Source organism: Dermacentor silvarum, chromosome 3 (assembly GCF_013339745.2).
Source record: "Dermacentor silvarum isolate Dsil-2018 chromosome 3, BIME_Dsil_1.4, whole genome shotgun sequence".
Taxonomy (NCBI): Eukaryota; Metazoa; Arthropoda; class Arachnida; order Ixodida; family Ixodidae; genus Dermacentor; species Dermacentor silvarum.
In genome coordinates, this window is record NC_051156.1 from 125,737,644 (window position 1) to 125,746,026 (window position 8,383).

An 8,383-nucleotide genomic window follows, 5' to 3' on the forward strand; every position below is an offset into this window, starting at 1 on the left:
AAATTTACGTAGACCATTCTGTTTTTTTAAAAACGGCGGGTTTCTACGTAAAAAAGACGGACGTGAGCTCCGTTTATGAAAAACGGCGGGATTCTACGTAAAAAAGACGGACGTGAGCTCCGTTTCTGAAATACGGAGAGCCGTCCGTAATTTCATGTGGAGGGCAACTGAACATGTCACGAGTGAAAAATGAACACGCAAAGAATATAACGAAAAGACACTGTCTACTCTAACTGCCAGTTACATATATCACCATAGATAACGCTGTTTGAACATTATTCGCTTGCGAGCGTAGTAAACACACAAAAAGAAGCAGGTAGGGTTTGAGCGGTGGCGCTGCTTACCACCCCTTCATCGCGCCTACACGCTGGGTTGGATTCCTCCAGCACAAACAACTGTACGAGTACTCGCTAATGGCGGACGGTGGAGGTGGTGTTCCTGTCGCATGTGTGATTTCACGCTAAATAGGAAGGAATCGGCGCTGGATTGTTACACAAGTAAGTGATTTAAGTGTCCTTTTTTCGTTGTTGGTGCACGTCGCGCGTGCGAAATGCTCCGCGATGGCCGGTGATGGGCTCAATTGTGTTGTGTGAGCACGCTCTTTAGCGAGATTCCTTGGCCATGAGGATTGACAAAGCGACATTGCGAGTCTGTGATAAAGGGGTGTTTCATTTGTTGTGTTGAATGCATACTCACTACAACTGAGACGTGTAGGCAATATTAGCGGCGTTGACGCCTCTAGTAGCTCCTTTGTCGTCTAATGTGGCCGCTGGTTTACGGACGTTAGCATTCCAGTTAGTACTGTGTTGTGCGGTGTGCTCGACGTTCCAAAATTAAGTGAAGGCGTTGTACCCGTTAGTATCTCTCTCGACGCGGTGCAACGTTATGTTACCAATATTCGGTGACGCATTGCATCACAGTGAAATTTTTAGCCATTATTATAAGCTTCGGACGCAGTGCCTTGGCTGGGCGTGCATAATCGCAGTGTTCACGACCGTGATTGGAAGATTGCTCATGTATGAAGACCTCATTGGGCATGTTCGATGTGCATGCCCCTTCATTACAATCAAATGACGGTGGAGCGTGCTTACTGCCATAACCTTGTGCCACCTGCAGTGGTAGGGAACACGGGTGTCACACGGTGCCCTTTCGTTTGTAGTAGAGCCCGAGCAATCGTGCACGATCGCAATTGAAAGTTGTCCGCGTGATACCCGTTAAGAGTCATTGCAAAGGAAACGGATTATTTTCTACCTGGCAATCTGTATTCGCGTTGTTTTTTTTTGACAGCTACCAGGCTGACGATTAACGTTCCGACGCAGTACGTCAGCATATCACGTATTCTGGGAGGGAGGATTGCCGCTTAAGTTCTGCCCATATGCGGCCGTAATTGTAAAACAAATGCATGCGAAAAGTAATTTTGAACTCAACCTTGACATAGAATAGTGGTGGCCAAACGTGCATTACGGACATTCCAAAGTTATATATATATATATATATATATATATATATATATATATATATTCCTAACAAGTGTAAAAACAAACCAAACTATATGTCAACACTGATGTTGAAGGGAGGTTCACACTTACTGTCTCGAGTTGCATAGACTAATTTTCAGCTTACACACATCATTGCAATAATTCTAAAATGCGTGCATGTTTTGTAAGTTATGCAGGGCAAAATTTTTGTCAGCTCATTTTTCTAATAGAAAGTGCTTCATAAAGTATTTTTTGCAAAAAGTAAATGAGGCCATTAGCTCTTTATAAAATACTGTGAGCTATCTCACAGCAATAACAGTAACTCAGTGACGAGCTTATATGCAATAGTGTAATTGCATATAAAAATGTTTGTGCTTTGCTTTGGATGACCGGTCAGAAAGTAACTGATATCAGTATTTCATTTGCAGCTGTTGCACCAGTGAAGGATGTCTGTGTGCCGCCTTGCATTCAGTTTCTCAGTCATGGGGGCCTGCTTGCAACACCAGTGGCAAAGCAGTCTTGCATTGTGCTATTTGTTCTGGTAAGCTGTGCCATTCTATCGTATATCAGTCATGCATATGCAGTCCTAATGGACATTGACTGCAAATGTTGGTTGAATGACAATGCCTATACAAGTATAATAATTGTTGCAGATGCATCCAAAAGATAAATGATGTTTTGTTCTTCCTGGGGCAAACAATTGGTTCAGCATGAGGACGTCGACTTGAAAGTGGGATTGTTTCATACTTGTCTAGGTTGCACATGAGTTGTGTTCAAAAAACACTAATAGCACCAGATTTCGGGATATGAGGCAACAGATAAAACATGCACCAATAAAAATTCTTCGTTTAGTTTGCCTCTATGAGTATGCAAAAACACCTGCATACTGACCTCTAACACTGTCATGCATGGGCTTCATGGTAACTAAGTGTAGCCACAGTTAAGCTCACTGTTAGCCACTGCTCAGCTTACTATAATAGGTGAAGATGCCTCGACGGATTTGCGTGTGACATTGGAAGGTATCATAACAAGGTAAAATATAGCTTCAGCACACAGCTGTGTCACGTGGTCAGATGGCCAAAATATATGAATATTTTGAAGGGAATGAACAGCACTACTGCCAGAATGAAGTGAAGGTGAAGGGCACAGCAACACATTCCCTTTAACCTGTCTATGGCACCATTCAGTTCCTTCCTATACATGCACCAACCAGCCCAGTTCAGAACGCTCTAGCAGTTCATCTGAAATACCTTAATTTGTCTAGAAGATTAAGTGTATACACACTAGTATATGTGGGGGCTATTCTGCGAGTTTTGTATGTTTTGAACATGTGCCATGAGGATTCTTCATTGCTCAAAACTTGATATACAACTGCACAAAGCAGCATCAATAGCTACGTTGCTTCCCCATCTTGTGTTGAGGGTCTGTGCGTGTTTCCTAAGAAAGTCCTTGTGTCGTCCTGTTTGTCCAACATAATTGCTGCTGCAGGGCAGTAGGATGTTGTAAACAGCACCAACTGCACTTCCTATGATCTCCAGCACATACTTCTTGATGCAAACTTCTTGTCTTGACCTGGTCCGGTTGACATTTTCGTACCTGACCAGTTTGTTGGCCCTGAAAATAAAAAGGTAGTTCCAACTCTCCCTAGCAATTTGTTTGAATTGACAGCTTCCTTTGTGTACCTATTGTATAGCAGTGATAGGCCTTGGCTTCCTTGAAGTACTCTGACTGAAGACTTCACCTATGTTCAGCTCCGTTAAATGCTTCTTGGCAACGCATGGCGAAAGGCAGTGCGAACACACTGTTAAAAGCAACCATACTTGGGTCTTGAAGCTCCCCTCCACTTCGTGGTGGTGCCAAGAGTGCTCCCTTGTGTTCCTGTAGCAACAACACGCTTCAGTGTTCAAGTGCGCTAATAGGAAAGGCCAAGACACTTTTGAGTGTGGGGCATAGATCCAGCACAATGCTCACCACAGAAAACCTTCAAGCCAGATATTGGAGCTTGCCTTCCAGTAGATTTACTTCCATGAGCACACCTGGCACTGTGGAGGAGACATTAAAAAGTGGCTGAACGCCTTGAGTAGCCTTGCTTTGCAACTTCTCACAGACAAGAACACTGTCAGGTAACCATAAAACACTAGCTATTGTGGGCACCAGTGTAGTAAAGTTATTTTGCTTCATTGGCAACTTTCTCCTCTATATTAGGTGAAGTAAGGCTACTAAATGGGTAGAGTGATTTTCTTCCTGTCTTCTCTGCAGTGCTAGATGAGTTCACGTACGGGGAAAAACTACCACTAGACAGTGATCTTCCATTTCTGGACCGCAGGGTTTTCTTTGGTTAGTGTTATGTATGCTGGAGCTATGCCCCATGTTTGGAGGAGGGTATTCTGCCTTCCGCATGGGCACACTCTTTCGCTGTGAAGTTCATCACAGGAACACCAAAAGGCGTCCTCAAGAAATCGAGGCATCACCAAGTGGAGGAGAGCTTCTGAACCCATGTCTAACATTTCCTTAAAGTGTGGTGGCCACTGTTATATCATATTCACAAGGTCAGTCATAGTGTCAAAGAGACTGTTGGGAAAGCTGGAACTTTTCTTTTATTTTTCACGTCGAGCAATCGGGGTACATTGTGCGAAAAGGGTGACTCGGACCGAGCCTTGACGCAAAGTGTAGCAAAAGGCAGAGCAGCAGTTCATCAACTGTGCGGTTGTTGTTTACATTATCCCGCTATCTAGCAGCTGCAACTACGCAGGACAACAAGCCTAGTATATATATGTTTGTCTGTAAACAAAATTCTTTGCCTGCATTCATGTTGTCTAGCCTTCTCCCGTCTTTTCGTGCTGTCCCCAAGTAATCGCATAGGTACACTCTTACATAACTTGCAATTATAAGATTCATGCTTGGGAATATAATCGGAAACTGTGCCATATGGATGACATAATTCATTACACGTGGTGTTAAAGTGGCTGTGCAGTCTGGGTAGGGGCTTCAAATCTGCTTGTTATAGCAATTCATAAGTTGCTTCCAAAACTTGAGATACAAAGATTCAAGCTATGTCTGTGAAAACAGTGCATCATGTTACAAGGAACTGTTAGAACACTCATGGGAAATAGCTCGGTATGGCGAGAGGTTGTAGAAACTTGCTTCAACTTGCTTTCTACAGCATTTTATAAAGATGCTTTTTTAACTCCCGCATCTGTCGTGTTGTCTCATCACAAAACTGTAAACAAATATGAGTATTATGCCTTGAGTTTCAGTAAAGATTACATGAATATGATTAATCCTTTCCGACGCTATGCACACAATTCAATACACCAAGATAGTGCATTAATAGCAATGGCATTGATTAAAGTAAGGATATTTAAAATGTGTCCCGTACATCTTCAAACTCTTCTAATTGAAATAGTGCTGCATGTTTGAATTACACAGGCAAATTGTTTTAGTAAAGGAAGTATGAAGGTAGATGGTTGGGTACTTTGCTTGGTGTATGTAATTGTATGTATGTCACTTCTTTCATCGTTTTTCACAGTGTGTTGCACCAGTCATAATTTTCGAATGGCTGGATAGGTGCTATTCAAGCATGGTAGACATCAAATAGTTGATGTTTGCAAATCTGATGTACTTGCACTGAGTTTTTGCATGGAGTGCACATTCCATAAACTTGACAAACTCACTAAAGAACTGAAAACTCCTAATCTATTGTACTTCTGTAAGCATTTATGAATATGAAGATGTAAGAAATGCGGTGAAGCTAAGTTTTCAATCACCACAAATAGTTGGCATGTGAAAGGGTTAAGGAAAGAGGCTCCTTGAAACAATTTCTCGAAACATCGTAACATACCACCTGAGGGTCTCCAACCTTAACCTCTTACTACTGTTTTGCAAATCACAATATTGACTGAATGCAATATTTTTCTGACCAGTCTTTCATGTAATGTAAAGAAAGTTAACACGCCTAGTCTTACATGAAGATAAATTCGAAATTATTTATTTATAGCACTCACTTAGCAGCAGTTCTGAAGTTTTCTTTATCAGTATAGTACTTGTGATTCACCTTTGTATTGCTGAGTACAGGTAGAGATATGGTTAGTTGTTTACTAGAAAGGATCCCGAATTTTCCACCTTCTGATTGTAGCTTAGACTGTCACTTGTACTTCACAAGGAGTGGACTGTGGTAGCTAGGAAATGTAGTTTTCCTGAGAATTTCCATGCATGCAATTTTGATTCTGTCTGCTAGCATAGTTGTATTACAGCATGAATTTCATAGATTAGAGGCTCCATGAAGGTACATTCTGTCGTTGAATGTCTATGAGATGGTTAAGCAGGTTGACTGTATCTAGTTACAACTCCTCATGTCCTGTGGCAGTTACGTTTGTGTGGTTTGGTGCTGTCAGTGTAAGCTTAACATTTCTTTCCTTCTCCCAGGAAGGACACAAGCATTGAGGAGCCATTTGACCTGCCACTACACTGATACGGTATTTGGTAGGTTCTATTACAGGTTTTCTTTCGTGTAGTAGTACCTGCTATAATTCTGTATAACGTGTTCAGACCTTTAGTCAGCAGGCTGTTTGACAACAGGTGTTTACAAATGAATAACTAACAAGATTTTCAAGGTCATTAGTGATGCAATCGTTGCACACTGCTGCATTTTTCTGCAAAAAATTGATGAGCCATCCAGCAAGTGCTGCTCTCCTGCCTTAATGCACAAACCTTCAAATACTGTTAACCCTATATCACAAGTGTACAGCAAATGGAGATGAATGTTCACAGCGACAAGTTCATAATGTTTACTTACATGCAAAAGGGAGTCAAATGTCAGGTACACATTTGAAGTTTTCCAAAACAAGTTCATCATCATAGTGCATAAATTAACAAGTAACTTAGCGCAATAAAAATACACAGGCACAAGAAAGGGAGACAAAGACAAGCGCTTGGTGACTCAGAAGTGTGTGACATATATGTTCCAACCAATTATTATTTTCTAAATTTTCTTCTACCGATCCAGGATTCCTGTGACTACTTGCCTTAGGTTACATACTCTGTTGCCTTCTTGCCCTAGAAAACATAACTAGTGCCTTGCAGCCCTTTAAACTGGCAACATCTTCACCACCGACAGTAGAGCATGTTCAGATAAATTCAACTAGACATGCCTGGTGACCACTTAATTTTGGTGAACAAATTTTATTTTGTGCCCGAGCCTGACGACAATGAAATCAATGATATCTTCTATTTTGTTGTAGCGCAAGCTGAACGACAAGGACAACAGAAAGGCAAATTTGACGCACAGCCAGCGTTAACGTTCAACAGCAGATTTGTTTCCAGTTCTCATCACTATATATACCCTGAAAACGTCATACAACACGTGTAAAAGGTCGGTAAACATGAACTAAAAAAAAACGGGAACCACACGCATGCAGTTTTTAGCCACATAGATTGACAGACATGTAGACGTTTAATGCGAACAAAGATCGCATCATCTTCCACCTGCTTCTACTCATGATAACTGTTTTTTTTAATCTAGGTTTGCGCTTCCATCTTTGGCAATGAAGGGCAAGAAAACCATCAGCAGCCAGGTATTTACTTTGTTATTGTGTTCTCGTAGCCTGTCATTTACACATCTACCAGTTTGACCAATTTAGGACCGTCCACACTCAAAGGAATGTCGTATAAAACACACGTGATGCAATCAATGAATTTGTTTTTATGTTCATTTTCGCATGCAGTATCCGCAATTCTTTCTGGCTTTGTCTTCCTACACAGGCTCCCCAATTTATTAGGAGCTGAAAAAACTATGTTGATATCAGACCTTCCAGCAATCTTTATTCTGTGGGAGAAACTATGTATGTAGGGGATGACAGCAACCTTTCTTTATGTCGGTGTTTGTACCATTCACCTTGCTCGGAACCTTTTTTCACTTGGCTCGGGTAACCAGCGCCGCTTAAACGTGAGACTTGCCATCTGAAGCTATTGTGCATTAGGTGCCGGCATGGCTTCTTGAGTGCTTCACTGAAACACACCTTCATGATTCCCCCTCTTCAAGTTTTGTATGCACGGAATGAAATGGTAAAAGTGGCTTACTTGCCCTAGGTTCTTAACCCCAGCAGGTTTTGTTATCGGTGAGCACAAAATTAATGTGAAGGAATCCAAACTTCCCGTCACATGGCTATCCTGCACCTAATGCACGATAGCTTCGAACGGCAAGTCTCTTGTTTAAGCGGCTCTGGTTACCCGAGCCACGTGCTCATGTCAGTCACAGCAGGACTGCTTAAAAAGGCACACCGAAAGGTTCCGAGCAGGTATGTGGTACAAGAAGCGACATAAAGAAAAAGTTTGCTGTCATCCACTACACGCATAGTTTCTCCCACAGATTAAAGATTGCTGGAAGGAGTGACATCAATGTTGTTTTTTCGACGCCTACTAAATTAATGAGCCTGTGTGGGAAGTCAAGGCCAGAAAGAATTTTGGATACTGCATGCGAGAAGGAACATAAAAGCAAATTCATTTATTATATCGCGTGTGTTGTATACCGCATTCCTCTTGGGTGTGGGGGGTCCTACATTGGCCAAACTGTTAGATGTTTAAATGACAGGCTATGAGAACACAATAACAAATTAAATACCCTGGCTGCTGACGGTTTTCTTGCCCTTCATTGCCAAAGATAAGTGCAAACCTAGATTCAAAAAAGCAGTCATCATGAATAGAAGCAGGCTGCAAGATAATGCGCTGAACTATAGACACTAGAAACATATCAACATTTGGTGACGCATGCATTCAGTAAGCCTTCAATTTCATTATCCTCGAAAGAGCTTGATTATCTTTGTTCGCGTTAAACGTGTACACGTGTCAATCTGTGTGGCTAAAAAAACTGCATGCGTGTGGTTCCTGGTTTATTTAGTTCATGTTTT

The 8,383-nt window shown here is 41.7% G+C and overlaps 1 long non-coding RNA gene across 1 annotated transcript; it reads left to right on the forward strand.

The window, feature by feature from the left end:
• The first annotated feature begins 433 nt into the window (after positions 1 to 433).
• LOC125943977 (uncharacterized) lies at positions 434 to 6,107 on the forward strand. Its single transcript, XR_007466037.1, has 3 exons — positions 434 to 497; positions 1,907 to 2,019; positions 5,904 to 6,107. It is a non-coding gene; the product is annotated as an uncharacterized LOC125943977 (long non-coding RNA).
• Positions 6,108 to 8,383: the final 2,276 nt, after the last annotated feature.